Consider the following 16,105-nt stretch of genomic DNA (forward strand, 5'->3'; position numbering starts at 1 on the left):
ACCGACTCGAAACCATCCATCATTTCCTGATCACCAGATTTCTCCTTGGAAGGAGGACAATCCACTTCTTCTTCTTGACCCATATTGGCCAAATCAGGATACTGGGTGTCCAGAGTTGTCTCATCTCGATCCAGATCCCAATTAGCCCGGTCAAATTCCGGATCCCTCATAGCATCAACCCGGCCTTTGCCAAAGAAGTACTAGCCAGCATCAGCAAGCCGCGCCTCCACTATCTCCTTTTCAGCACCAAGCTCTTCATTTTTCCTCAGCTGATCCTGCATTTCCTGCTTCTTGGCAGCCAGCTCTTCCCTTACAGCCTCCAACTCTTGCCTGACAACTTTCTCAGCGTTTTTCGCAGCCACCTCGCAACCCAAAGCAGCCCTGGATGCCTCTCTAGCTAATCTCAGCTGAGATTGAAGTACTACCTCATTACCCCTGGATGTGTGCAGCTCACGGTTAAGTTTATCTAATTTCTCTTCCAAGCCAGAAATCCTAGCCTGGGCATCCCTGAGCTGACAAGCAGTGACCAACCCAGCGTCCAATCCCTACAGAAAAACAAAAGAAAGTCAATCAGCCAAACACAAAGCAACACAAAGAACACATAAATATTGAAAAGTCCCTTTGCAACTAACCTCCTTAGCTTGGGAAACAAAGGCAGCAGCCTTTGTCACAAGGAAAGACAAGATAGAGACCACTTTAGTAGAAGATTCATTATCAGATAAAAGTTGGCCGCTCATACCAGCAGAAAAATCATTTATCCGTGCGGGCAAAGATCCATATATCAATCAATCCGAGCAGACACACTTCGATTGGCCGAGCACGAATAGGCTCTTTCTCTCTCCCTTCTTCTTCAGGAATAACAGCTTCCCTCCTCCTTTTGGAAGCCTGAATGACCTCTGGTGATACTAGTCTGGGCGGTTCCTGGGGAGGCTGGACATCAGAAACCAAAACATTAAGCGTCTTGTCACTCCCACTAGCCTCCTGGCTTTTGGACTGTTCAGCAATCCTAGCAACCCCCGCTTTCAAGTCTTTGGCAGTAAAGCTGGCAAACCTAGCAGAAGACCTTTATACTGAATACATAAAGAATATACATAAATATCAGAAGATAAGCGATAAGAAGATAACAATCGACATAGAGACATATAGAAGACATATAGGAAAGAGCAGTGGAGCTAGGCTTGCCTTTGGGTACTTTAACCACACTCAGCTTAGTCTTCATGTACCGGGGCAATAAATCCCTGCCCAGACTAGCAAGCCAAGCCCTCTCTTCCTCAGGAATAGAAAGAAAAGCCTCTATCCTTGAAACAGCCTCCTCGTCAAGAGGGTCGAAGTTCCAATCAGGAGCTACAAATATTACCAAAAATGCACAGGTAAAACTTAAATATCCTAATTTCGTATAATATAAATTGCAAATTAAGAGATAGGAAACCTACCACTCTCCAAAGGAGGATATCTTAAATAATCAAAGCCTGACCCCAGACTTTCAGTCCGGATAAACAGGAAAGTCTTCGCCCAGCTTTTATAATCTCCAGAGTCCAGGTTAGTGATTAATGGAGACATTTTCGACTTAATTCTCAAATTTAAACGACCAGTAGAAGGATTTTTCATATGATATACTGCCTTTATATCATTAATAGTAATTACAAGTTTATGCTTGGCACGTAAATTTTCAATAGAGTGGATAAGTTTCCAAACCATTGGCATGATTTGGAAAGGTGATACTTCCATAGCACGAATAGTATCAATCATTAAAGGAGTAAAAGGTAACTTACAACCTGCCTTGAACGCCCATTCATAAATACAGAACCAACTAGGTGACACCCAATTAGCTCTGACTGGACAAGACCCATGAATCCAAACCTCCGTCGAATCGGGAATTAATTTTTTCTCCCTTAAAACCCTATCATAGTTCATTTTCAATAAGTTTTCTTCAGGGAAATAAGGATCCAGAGATTGAAGAGCAGAAAAAATAGAGTCTTGATATTTAAAAGTTATAGTACGAGCGGGAGGATCAATTTTAACCACCTCCTCCTCATGGACATCTTTGGGTTCAGGCTCAGCAGCAGCTTTCTGGGAAGCAGGACACTTTTTGGCTCCCATATCCTTTGTTGTTTTGTTTATCGTGATGAATTTTATTTAATGAGAAATTATAAGTCAGCAAACTAGAGTTCCTGGGAAATAGGGGAGAATTTTAGAGAAGATTTAGAAAGGAAAGTGGAAGAAATTTGGTGAAAGATAAACTCATCACAAATACCGTCTTTATAGAAGAGGAGTAACGGTGCAAAAACCCTAGAAAACGCAAAACTGTAAGCATGACATCATGCAGTTAGCCGTTGTAGTGTTTAACGGTCACTAGAAGTCTAAGAGTCCTTGAATAAATGTGATTCTTTTTATTGTTTAGCCCGGTAAATTGACATCTCACCCCTGGCCTGATCCAGCACGGGTAAAATGTCAAGGGACAATTGTTAGGCCCAAATTAGCCTGGTCTGACTGTAATTTAGCCTGATCCTGTTAGGCTGAATGGAGCAACCAAGGACCGAAAAATCCAACTACTATTTGGCAGACGAATGGAACCACAAAATAAGCAAGGTACTAAACCCTAGAAGAAAAGCCTGATGGTAAGTGTAGAATAGTCTGGCAGGATACTTAAGCAGGCTAGATCAAGTTGAAGAGCAACAAGACGATTATATAAAGATAAATGCTCACATCCTATTCTCAAGGAAGACCAAGTCCAGCTATAAGACTACATCATTCCCATGAATCAAGACGTGCAAAAAGAGAAAAGCTAGAGATTAGTTAGAGAAGAACGAGTCAACTGGATTAATAGGGAATGTGCCCTATTAATCAGGTAACAGCTCCGACAATTGAGAAGAACGTTGAGATTGAATACAACGTTAATATTTGTAGAACTATAAATAGCATGATCTAGCATTTGTAAAGACATTCATTATTCATCAGTTACTTATAATTTATCTCTCACTATTTCCTGAATATTCAATTATATACACGAATTTGTACTCAATCTAGCAAAATAAGACAAGTAATATTCTTCATACTTAGTCCTTCCTTGTTATTTACTCATAATATTATTCCAAACATATAGAACTAGAATCCCTAATTACTCTATAATCAAGCCGGATCCTTTCAGGGAAAATCCTGCTAAAACACTAGGTTTAAAAGAAGATTTCATTTTTGACTCCCTGACTATTTTCTTTGCAGCAAAGCTGGTCAGGCCGCAGATTTCAGATCCTCCATTGATGAACTTGACCTCATAGATGGGTGGTGCTGGAGGCAGGTCACGTTGTGGTCTCTCCTGGTCCTTTCTTGTTTTATTGTCTTCCCTACTCTTTGATGGCATTAGATCTTTCAGGTAGCCTTTCTTTAATAGGTAAGCCACTTGCCTGCGTAGTCCCAGGCATTCCTCTGTTGTGTTTCCTATGTCCATCTGGAACTCACACCATCTTGTTGTGTCTTTCCTTGAGTTAGGGTTATCTGTCTTCTTTGCCCACTTGACAATGTCTCCCATGTTGTCAAGCCTTTTGATCAATCCTGCAGTGTCAACAGAGAAGTTATATTCTTGATAGGGGGATAAGTGTAGGAGTTACCTCGTTGTTCATGTGCATAGTTGACTTCTGATCTGTCAGGCCTGGTATAAGAGGATGGCATGGAACTTCTTCCTCTGTGATTGGAACTTTTCCTGTTGGACATGTCATATCCTGAATTGTTAACAGTGGTGTCTGCTTTGAAACCTTTATCCTCTTCCAGCCGGATGTAGCCAAGGGCTAATGCCTGGACGTCTTCAAAGGTCTGGCAAGGCTTCATAGTCATTTCATCATAGAAATCACTGTCCAATGGTAGCCCCTGCCTGAAAGCTTCCACAGCTGTTCCAACATGACATCTGGAAATTGATACTTTCTCTTTGTTGAATCTGGTCATGAATGCTCTGATTGATTCGCCAGGCTTTTGCTTGATCCTGTATAGATCACTGGATCTCTTTTCAAGTTCGCTGCTGCTGGCGAACTGGTGGTTGAAGGAGTTTATCTGGTCATCAAAGGACTTGATGCTTCCATTTGGTAGATTTATGTACCATTACAGGGCAGGCCCATTCAGGGTTGTTCCAAATCCCTTGCACATGCAAACTTGTTGTAGTTCACTAGTTATGGAGGCTGCCAACATTCTTTGTTTGTAGTAGGCTACATGGTTTTGTGGGTCAGTAGTTCCATCATAGACTCTCATTGATGGCACCATAAACTTTGTTGGTAGATCTATCTTTGCTATCTTATCCATCAAGGGTGAGTCAGCATAGCTTTCTGGATTTGCTTCTTCAATGGGTGTGGGTACTCCAGGGATCTTCTCAAATTTTTCATGGAGTTTATGGATTTCCTGGATCATGGCCATCATTATTGCTGTGTTGGTTTGATCTGGTACAGCCTCTTCATTTGGAATCTCTTCTAAGTCTGTATCACCTTCTCCTGCTCTGGATTTTGATGGAGTTGGAGTACCAAAGTTAGAGAAATCAATGTTCCTGATGATTGAAGAGAATGGTGTGCCAGGTTGAATTTTTAATTTTGAGCCAGAGGCTTTGTCTCCTAGGCTTTGTTTCAGACTATATTTTGATTCCTTTAGTTTCATAACTTCAGCTTCAGCCGGGGCCATTTTCTGTTTCAGTTCCATTTCCAACAATTTTTGTTGGGCGGCAACCGGTTGTGGTTCAATGCTATCTTCAGTCAATTTTTAAAATTGTTTTTGTGTTGTTTGGATTTAGGTTTTGATTATTTTTGAGCTAGATGCCTCACGGTGGGCGCCAATTGTTTTAGCAGGAATTCTCAAAGAGATAATGTCCTCCCAGGGAAGAATTTGTAGGGTGATCTAACTCAAAACAAGTAGCCTGACTAGTATAATAGAACGAATAAAGGCATAAATGCAAAAGTATGACACAGAGATTTATACGTGGAAAAACCCTGAGAATAAGGGAAAAAACCATGGGCAACAAGCCAGGAGGGATTATTACTATGACTTTTGATACCCTGACAAGGAATGTGTATGTTAGGCGAAATGTGTAGTACGGCTGCTTAGTTGTAATGTTAAGATATTTAGTTGATTACAAGTATGAGGGTAAAGTGAGAGTAAGTAAATGTGTAAGCAAATGATCCTCTTCTTTTCTTCGTCTCTTCTATTCATAATATCTTTCCAACGGCTTCTTCAGGGTAATTTTAGGGATTCCTGGTAAATAGGACTCGTGCCCTATTTACCCGGGGGTGGTTTCTTGACTTCTGTAACCTTCCAGCCGTTACCCTTGCTTAGTCAAATATTCTATGCTTTCGTGTGGAATGTTTGAATGGGTATTCCTTGATTATAGGAACTATTTTTCTAAGTCTTGACCGTGCTTTAATCGTTGTCTGCCTTGCCCTGATTGTGCTGACTTAGTGGCTAACGTGATATCCCTTCAGGCGAGGCTTAGTAGATGCCTGTCTTGTCTTTCCCTCCTAGTTGGTGCCTGATCAGGCGTTCTGATTTCTTTGTACGAGATGACTTTCGTTCAGGCTTGGCTTTGGGTATTTCCTGACTCATGTCTGACTGGGCAGGATAATTCAGGACCCAACAACTACTACGTACAATTCCTCATTGCGGCATCTCTCGATGTAAGCTCATTAGACACAACCGTTTTCAATTTTTTTTTTACCACAACCTTCCATTACACATCTGCTCACCCAACATCGTCATAATCATCTCTCTCCAAAAATCACTATATATCCCAAATTACCATAATTTTCACATCTCTCATTTCAAACTTTTCTTTCTCACATTCCTCGAATTTACCTTACCACTCTCATCAACACTCGACCATATACGGTCATCACTACACCACTTAAGCCAATAACTAATTCACTCACCATAGCTCACAGAATGTGCTCCTTATCTCAATAACTCGTCAACTTCGCTTATTCTTTCCACTATCCATCATAATCATGTGTACCTATGTCCTCCCCACCAAATACATATCCTACATAAGCTGGTATTCTCCACATCATAGTATCTGGTAACTTAGGTATTAAGACCGTCACATATGTAAAATAATAGTTTAAAAGCTAATACATACTTGTGCACATAACCTACGACTCAAAACAAATGGAAGAACATAACCGTTGACTCAAAACAACCGCCCGAAGAGGTACTCGGTTGAGTACACGACGTACTCGGTCGAGTACAGGGCACTCAGTCGAGTAACTATACCACTTAGCCGAGCTCCCGACTCCAGAAGCTGACCTAAATTGTCACAAAAAGATTACTCGGCCGAATATGGGTTACTCGGTCGAATACGAAAGTTACTCTGCCGAGTAGGCCCTACTCGGCCGAGTTCCCGCACAGTTCTCATCAACGTCCAGTTTTCGTAAAAGAGTCATATCTTAGTCGTTACTTGGTCGTTTTGGGCGTGTGACCTATCTTTAGAATTTTAAGAAGACAAGCTATTACCAAAAATTGGAATCATAGGAACATGATTCCTAGAACTTGACTTATGACAGTTTTAAGACAGCCCTTCCATAATCGGTCTTCATACAAATCAATTTTTCTTAACAAAACAACTTAAACATGAATAAGGAAAACAATAACAACTCTATACTTTTGAAAACCAGTACATAGATGAACTTTTATCATACCCACATGTAAATTATCACAACATTCATATACTACACATGCTAGAGGTCACGTTCATCCTTTCTTACCACATTCATGCTCAGACTTCCAAACCAAATAATACGCATCACATCTCATCAAAATGAAATTCAAACAAAATATATCGCAAATCGGTACTACTCACATTGTTACTCCCCTCACCCATGCCAATCATATTACTTGTCAAAATCATCACATTAGTCCACATACCCATATTAATGCACATAGACTACCACATAGTTCAATTTCCACACCACTTCCAACCAAGATACACATATACCACTCAATTAATACAAATATAAACTCACACACACCTAACGATCCCCTTGGCACACCCCTTAGTGACCAGCTCGAAGTTATAAGGGCAATATTGCGTTTTCGAGATGTCTCTCAAACCTTTGCAGTAGCTCCTAACAACTCCTACCCGTGTTTATTTTAATTAGACTCCCTATATTCATTTGGTTCATTGGTTTTAGGTTCCAAAATCGTCGCTCTGATACGACTTTGTAACACCCCCCATATACCAAGGTGCCTTACCAAGGACCCCACCCTAGCATATGAAGATGCTACCATCTAAGTTACCCGAGGTAAGTATATCAAAAGTAACCATCCAAGAACAATTATTAAATTATAAAGTTTAGTGAATACATCGTCTTAACTAAAAGCCAAAGTAAAAGTATATAAATCTCAATACATCAAAAAAAGTTATCTTAACTCGGACAGCGGATGCTAGACTTAAAGTTATGACGTCCCATCTTTGTCCCCGCAGCTAAATGTAATCATAACCTATCACAATCTGCTCACCATCCCCGAATGGATCACTACAGTTTTATAAAACACAACGGGATCAGTTCACTAAATAATCAAGATAAGCTAATCGCAAAGAAACAACCAAGACAAACAAATATACAACCATTCTCCAACTCCAATCACATCTCATATCCGGTTACACACCTAAGTGTGTAGCCCTGCCAGATTACCTGCCGCGACAGGTAATCCTCATCGCCAGTGGCGGGACCCCAGCCATGCCCACCTAAGCCCCACTCATCGCAACGAGCAACAACCCATGTCCATTAATGTGCACATCCCCTTTTGTGATGGGAACCATAAGGGGAGAATCAAGGGCGTGAAGTCATTCCCGAAAATAACTTCACTCAGTCGAGGACGCACCTCGCAAACATAGACAAGCAACAAAAATCTAAAAACCAAGAAAGACAATTTCAATTCCGATACCAATCATGCCATAAACACAATAATTCATCTTTAATCAATTAAATAGGTAACTGAGTAGGTAAACCCTACCTTATCACTGATCTGAATCACGAGTACACAATGGAAGCTAGAAACGTTCCTCTACAAATCCTTCACCTAACAATAATCACAATAATCTAATCACAAACATGCCAAACAACCCTTTTCCCCAAATCCAACATTAGGGCAAAAGCCTAAAGAACAACTCTAAACAAAAGATGTGAAACTAGTGACTTACCGATGAACTGACGCGAAAGAGATGAACAAAAGACTGACAATGATCAATCGCCTTGAGAGTGATTAAGGATGATTTGAGGAGCGTAGAGTGTAGTTAGGTTTTGGTAAAATGAATAGACACAGTAAAAACACGATTTATATAACCTTAAATCATCCTTAATCAAACCGCGAAAATAACTCTCGTCAGACCGGTTACTCAGCCGAGTATGTAATACTACGGATTTTATAGGCTGGTACTCGACCGAGTATGGCCTTCTCGGTCGATTAGTGTGTGTTGTGTAGTCTGTTTGGCTACCGTCGAGGAACACTCAGCCGAGTATACTGAATACTCGACCGAGTAGAGGATACTCGGCCGAGTATACTATATACTCGACCGAGTATACTCGGCCGAGTATCCGGTCTGGCGAGTAATATTTCAGCGGTTTGATTCGGGAGAAATTAGGGCGTTATATAATTTCATTAATCAGTTTCCTAAACACTATATACAAAACCTAATCATTATACGATGCTCTAATCACTCCGAATCTCTCCTATGTGTGTGGATAATCGTAGCAATCGCATTCAATCCTTTATTCCTCCGTCGGTAAGTCTTTATCCCCTTGATTGTTGGTGATTATTTTCTAGGGTTGTCTTTAATCAGGTATTGGGGAAAATGGGGTTTTGCAATTAGTAATTATGTTATGTGATTATTGTTTAGGCGAAGACTTCGTAGAGGAGCAGTTCTAGTTGCTTGATTCTCTTCACTCCTGTTGTTGCTAAGGTAGGGTTTCCCTACTCAGTTACTGTTAATTGATTTAAGATGTGATTGTATTGTGTATGCCCGTTTCTGCTGATCATCGGAGTGTTGGTGTTGTGGTGGTGGTTGTGATGTTGTTGTGTTGCTTGTGGTGGAGTCACTTGTGGTAGTGGCTTCACGCCCTAGTTCACCCTCCGTGGAATCCGTCACAGGAAGGGATGTGCACATTAAGGGACAGGGTTATCGCTCATTGATGAGCGGGATTTTGGTAGGGATTAGCTGTGGTCCCCCATTGGTGGCGTGGACTACCTGTTGCGATGGGTAGTCTGGCAGGGCTACACATTTCGGTGTGTAGTCGGTTACTGTGTGTGATCGGGAGACTGGGGATGGAGGATGATTAGCTGGTTACTTGTGCCTTGTCTTATTTTCATTGAGAAGTACTGACCCCGTTGTTGTTTTGTAAAATCTGGGGTGATCCATTCGGGGATGGTGAGCAGGTTGTGACAGGTAATGCATTCGGTGAGCTTGGGGCGGTCATGGGAGAGTCATCACGCTAGATTTAGTATCACCATCATGAGTCTTATCATTTGTTTTGTATTTGATAGCATTTGGATTTACATTTTTGGATTTTGGAACATTGTAACTTTTAATACCTTATCGTATCTTAATAAATATGTTTGGGACTATTGCTTTTGATATGTACTAACCTCGGGCAACCGAGATGGTAACAGCCTTTCATGCTGGGGTAGCCTGGTAAGGTACCTTGGTATGAGGGGGTGTTATAAAGTGGTATCAGAGGCGACGATTCCGGCACCTAAAACAAATGAACCCAATGAACTTAGGAAGTCTAAATAAAATGAACCCGGGGAAAGTTGTTTGGAGCTACCGCAAAGACTCGGGAGACATCCCGGAGTTGCATTATGGCCCTCACGAACTCAAGCCGGTCACGGGGGGAATGTGTCGTGTGTTTGTTTAATATATGTGTGTGGTGTGTTGAAATCGAATGCTTGGAATATGTGGTAGGAGGTGTATTGTGTGGAATTTGGGAAGGACATTGAGAATTGGTAGAAAGGCATGATGGAATTGTTATGCGAATTTAATTGAAAATGGTTTCGGAATGAAAGTGATTGGCACGTTACATGTTTACAATGTGGTTTTCAGATTCATGACGTAACGTGTTTTATTTTGGGTAAAAAGCATGATAGGATGCATTTTCGTACTGTTTGTAGCTTGTTTTGGCATAACTCGGTCGAGCAGGGCTGGTAGTCGACTGAGTAGGGGGTACTCGGCCGAGTAACGAGGCACTCGACCGAGTGTTGTTTGGCAGTAAGTAGCAATGGCTACTGGATGTGTTTACTCGATCGAGTACTTAGGTGTACTCGACCGAGTAGGGTATACTCGGCCGAGTATGGCTTATGCTAGACCGAGTGTGTTTCTTTTGAATTTGACGTTGGCTACTGGAGTCGACTACTCGACCAAGTGTCAGTTATACTCGACCGAGTAGTCCTTACTTGACCGAGTTTTGTTATATGCTCGGCCGAGTACTTCTTTGGCGGAGGTTCAACTACATTTTGAGCCGTAGACTTTTGTGCTTACGTTTCTTTACTTCTTATCAGCTTAAAATGCCGCCAAAAAGAACTGTTGGGCAAATTCAAGCTTCTGAGATGACCATAGATGAGATTGCTCGTATGATCGAGCAACAAGAGGCTCTTCTTGAGGCTCTCAAGAACGTGGGAAAGGGGGCGGAGAAACTTGTAGATGCTACCCAACTTAGCATCATCATCGCCGCTTTAACCTACTTACCTATGAGGGCGTTGGGGAACCTAAGTTCGTCGAGAACTGGCATCGTGAGATGAAAAGACTCATGGAAGTGGTCAAGTGTCCGCAAGATATGATAGTTGAGCAGATAGTGTACTACCTGAGGGGCGAGGCCGCTGTGTGGTGGCAAAATGTCAAAGAGGACGTCGGAGCGTACTACCAGGCTGAGGGTTTAGGGGCTATACCATGGTCGGGTCTGAAGAGTGCTATGAGGGAGTAGTTTGTGCCGGAGCATATCCGTCACAAGTTGAGATCTGAGTTCGATTCCTTCACTATGACCGATGATATGACCGTCACAGAGTACTATCAGCGGTTCCTTGAGTTATCTCAGTATGCTGAGGACATGCAGCTAGGACAGAGGGGTTTGGCCCTTCGCTTTGAGAGAGGTTTATCAGCTAAGATCATGAACCGTTTACCAGCTGGAGTCATCACTGATCTCAAGGACGTGTGTCTGAGGGCTGGTCAAGCTGAGAGAATGGTAGATCTCTCAAAGGAAGCTACAGATAGGACTGCTGCTGAGAAGAGAAAGGCTGATAGTGAGAACAACAATCAGTCGGGTAACAAGAAGGGCAACTTCAACCAAGCCAAGGCTTTTTCTGGTGGGCTGGTTTCTCTGGAGGATCTCGAGGATGGGGTAGAGGTGGTGGTCAGAGTGTGAGTGACAACTCCAACCTGTCATGCTATAGCTGTGGTGGCATAGGCCACAAGAGGTGAGACTGCACGAGTGCCAAGACTGGAGTTAGCTCGGGAACTTTTCAGGGGAACTTCTCACAAGGTCCGAGTCAGAGCTTTGCTAGTAATCGGCAGGGTGGATCATGGAGTAACCATGGTGGACACAATAATAATGGCGGTTTTAACTGCAACAGTGGAGGATCATATTAGTGCCCGAACAACAGTGTCACCCAAGATTCGGCAACCAAGCCGAGCACTTCTAATGCTCCGGTTCAAAGGGGAGGCTAGAAAAGCAGTGGGAAGCTCTTCTTGATGGATAAGCAAGAAGCTCAGAATGATGCACATGTAGTTACCGGTACCTTTGTTGTTCATAATGTACCGTCTTTTATTTTGTTTGACTCGGGGGCAACACACTATTTTGTGTCTAGGAGTCATGATTTGTGTATGGGTTTAGGAGAGTTTGAACTTGTAAAGGACGATGTGTTTATACCTTCTGGGGAATCAGTGTCATGTGTTAAGTTGTACAAGGGAGTGTCTATGTTGGTTGGAGGGGTCGATTTACCGATAGACTTGCTAGTGTTTCCTATGGATGGGTTTGAGGTGATTGTCGGGATGGATTGGTTGGGTAAGTATCATGCCAATATAGATTTTCGGCAAAAGAAAGTGTCTTTAAAGGGTCCCAGGGGTAGAAGGGTGTCTTATAAGGGGTTTGTTGTGAGACCTAAGTGTAAGTTCATAGCGGTAATGACCTTAAAGTCATGCTTGAGGAAGAAGTGCCCCTTGATTCTTTTTCAAGTGAGAGATCGTCGAATAGAGCCGCAGACAGCTGCTGATATACCTGTGGTGGGAGAGTTTGATGATGTTTTTCCTAAAGAGATACCAGAGTTGCCACCAAAGAAAGATGTTGACTTCAACGTGAAGCTTAAACCGGGAACAGGCCCTATATCTAAAGCACCATATCGTATGGCACCTAAGGAACTAGCTGAGTTGAAGAAATAGTTACATGAGTTGTTAGACAAGGAGTATATCCGGCCTAGTGTGTCGCCATGGAGAGCTCCAATTTTGTTTGTGAAGAAGAAAGATGGGAGCATGAGGCTATATATCGAATACAGGGAGCTTAACCGTGTCACAGTGAAAAACAAGTATCCGTTGCCTAGGATTGATGACTTGTTTGATCAGCTGAGTGGAGCAGGAGTGTTCTCTAAGATTGACTTGAGGTCAGGTTATCACCAATTGAGGATAGCGGATGAGGATATTCCAAAGACAGCTTTCCGGTCCCGTTATGGCCACTATGAGTATGTGGAAATGCCTTTTGGTTTTACTAATGCACCAGTAGCTTTCATGGATCTGATGAATCGGATTTTTAGTCCGTTTTTGGATAAGTTCGTGGTTGTCTTCATTGATGACATCTTAGTCTACTCTAAGACTAAGGATGAACATGAGGAGCAACTAAGGATCATTTTGCAGACTCTGAGAGAGAACCAGATTTATGCCAAGTTATCAAAGTGTGAGTTCTGGTTAGAAGTGGTGGCTTCTCTGGGTCATGTCATATCTAAGAAGGGCGTATTCGTGGATCCTAGCAAAATTGAGGTTGTGACCAAGTGGGAATCACCAAAGAGTATTGCTGAGGTTCGGAGTTTCTTGGGCCTTGCTGGCTACTACAAGAGGTTCGTGAAATACTTTTCCACCATAGCACGACCTATGACTGCTTTGATGAGGAAGGAGACCAGATTTGTTTGGGATGAGAGTTGTGAGACGGCGTTCCAGACCTTAAAGGAGCGTTTGACCACAGCTCCTATTCTAGCTTTTTCAGAGGGATGTGAGAACTTTGAAGTATATACCGATGCTTCAAAGAATGGTCTGGGTTATGTGTTGATGCAGGAAGGGAAGGTTATAGCTTATGCTTCGAGGCAGCTGAAGCCATACGAGGAGAACTACCCTACTCATGATCTAGAACTGGGTGCAGTTGTTTTTGCTCTTAAGATTTGGAGGCACTACCTTTATGGGGCAACCTTTAAGGTTTTTTCAGAACATAGGAGTCTATAAAGTATATCTACACTCAAAAGGAGCTTAATATGCGACAGAGACGATGGATGGAGCTGATCGGGGACTACGATATGGAGATCATCTATCACGATGGTAAGGCTAATGTTGTTGCAGATGCTCTGAGTAGGAAGAGCGTTCATTTGCTATGTACAGCTATGTCTTTGCTGAATCTAAGGGATGAGATGTCTAAGATGGGGATCTTTATGATAAGGAAAAGGGATGCCATCGGGGATTTGACGATCGAGCCAGATTTGTATGAGAACATCAAGAGTAAGCAAGAGCTTGATCCTAAGATCCAAGAGTGGAAGTCTAGAGTGGAGAGTGGCACAGTTTCCATGTTTTCTATCCACGCAGATGGGAGTGTTCATTTTGATGGGAGATGTTGTGTTCCTGATGATGCAGATTTGAGGAAAGTGATCCTGACAGAGGCTCATTGTACTCCTTATTCGGTTCACCCAGGTGGTGATAAGCTGTATAAAGACCTTAAGAAGACTTTTTGTTGGCCAAACATGAAGAGGGATGTACCTGAGTTCGTGGCTAAGTGTTTGACCAGTCAGAGGGTCAAGGGTGAGCAGCGGAGACTACAAGGCAAGATTCAATCTTTGGAGGTACCTGAGTGGAAGTGGGAGTCGATCTCTATTGAATTTGTGGTTGGATTACTTAGGTCAGAGCTAGATAATAACATGATATGGGTAATTGTTGATCGGTTGACAAAGTTAGCTCATTTTATTCCTATTAAGGATAATTGGTCCAAGATGCAGCTGGCCTTAGGTTATAGGAGACATGTGGTTCGGTTACATGGTATACCTAAGGATATAGTGTCGGATCGTGATGCAAGGTCTATATCCAAGTTTTGGCAAGAACTGCAGGAATTGATGGGTACTACCTTGAAGATCAGCACCGCTTTTCATCCTGCAACTGATGGTCAGACTGAGAGGACTATCAAGACCTTGGAGGAAATGTTGAGAGCATGTGCCATGGAGTTTGGGGGAAGCTGGGAGGACGGGCTGTTGGAGCCGGTGTCCTCCAGTTAGTGCGGATAACGTTATTGCACGTACACTTGTACGGACAAGTGGGAGTTTGTTGGGGCTGGTGTCCTCCACAGTTAGTGCAATGACATATAAATCTCTAAAAGGATCAAAGGGTATACTTTTGTATTATTATCAGTTGGTCCACGTTTATTAATAACGGTTGGCTTGCTAGATAAGTTTGACGTTATTGTCATACTGATGGCGGTGATCAACTGGTCCCTAAAAGTCACACCTATAGGATACGTTTGAGAGATGTGACGGTATGAAAATACAGTCATGTTGATGCCTAATATGACTAAGCGGTTAGTCGGAGTTATTGACTAATAATTAGTCAAACGCGATGTTGAGATAATTATTTAATACGGATTAAATAATAATGGCTAAGGTGAATTAAGCGATTAATTCGTAAATTGAATATAAACGATTATATTTAATTAATGTATATTGAATTAATTAATTATACAATATTGTCATTGTCGGACAAGTATTAATATATCGACTGAGTCATGTTACTAGTTGATATTTTAATATCCGATGACGGATGACGATTTATAATTAAAACCCGTCATATACATTTTAGCGATTCGAGTCGGACCACGAGTTAAATAAGGAGAAAGTGGAAAGCCCACTCCCTCCTCTTGGAAACTCACGGCCGAACCAAAGAAGAACAAAAGGAGAGTCTTTCTCTCCTTTTGACCTAATTCATTTCATTTGCAAAAAAATTAGGTTTTTGGAGCATTTCTCTCTGAAAACCTAGATCTCACATCAGAAAAACTCACAAAAACTCTCTCAATATTGCAAGGCAATTAGAGAGTAATTTCTAGCACAAGGGGCATAGTCTCAGACGGTCTTGGGTGCAACTATTAGGAGGAAATCTATATTGATTTCTGTTCTTAGGCCGAATTCACAAAGGACCCAAGGTTGATTTTATTCTCTTATCGTTTTCTCTTGTTTTTCGTTTATGACAATTATTCACCTGTTAAATTTGCGTTATAATCCTTAATTTTAAGGGAATTTTACGGATATTTCCCTACAAGTGGTATCAGAGCGAGGCCACGTAAATTTTTCATTGTGATTTTCATTAAACGATTTGAATCGATAATTTTTTTTTGCATAGAAAACCGTGCGGCCGAAAAAAATTTTCTCGGCTGTTTTCTGTTTTTTTTTCTTCATTGAAAACCGTGACATGTATATACACGGCTGATCTGTTTTGTTTTTCGATTTGTTCTTTGCATATTGTTATTTTAAACGATAATTATAGCAATATGTTAAGGTCTTGTCAATTGTAGATTTATTTTAATACGGATTATGTTTAAATTGCAATTGGTTTTTGTCAAATCGATTTTGTTTGGTTTGGTAAAGCTCACGGCATGAGCTGAAAAAAAAATTTTTTTGGTTAGCTCTTGGTCAGGCCGTGAAAGAAAGAAAAACAAAATTTGTGTTTTGTTTTTTTTCGGCCATAACATGTACATAATACGGATTTTGTGCACTCGCTTGATAGTGAAACAGTTCACTCACGTACCATTTAGTTATTTTAAAGCAATTTAAAGTAACGGATTATCATGAATTAAAATTAAGTTGATAGAAGCGGTTTTGTCACATAATTTTAATCGTTAAAAGGTGGTTTGGATAAATTTAA

This window comes from Silene latifolia, chromosome Y, assembly GCF_048544455.1.
Source record: "Silene latifolia isolate original U9 population chromosome Y, ASM4854445v1, whole genome shotgun sequence".
NCBI lineage: Eukaryota > Viridiplantae > Streptophyta > Magnoliopsida > Caryophyllales > Caryophyllaceae > Silene > Silene latifolia.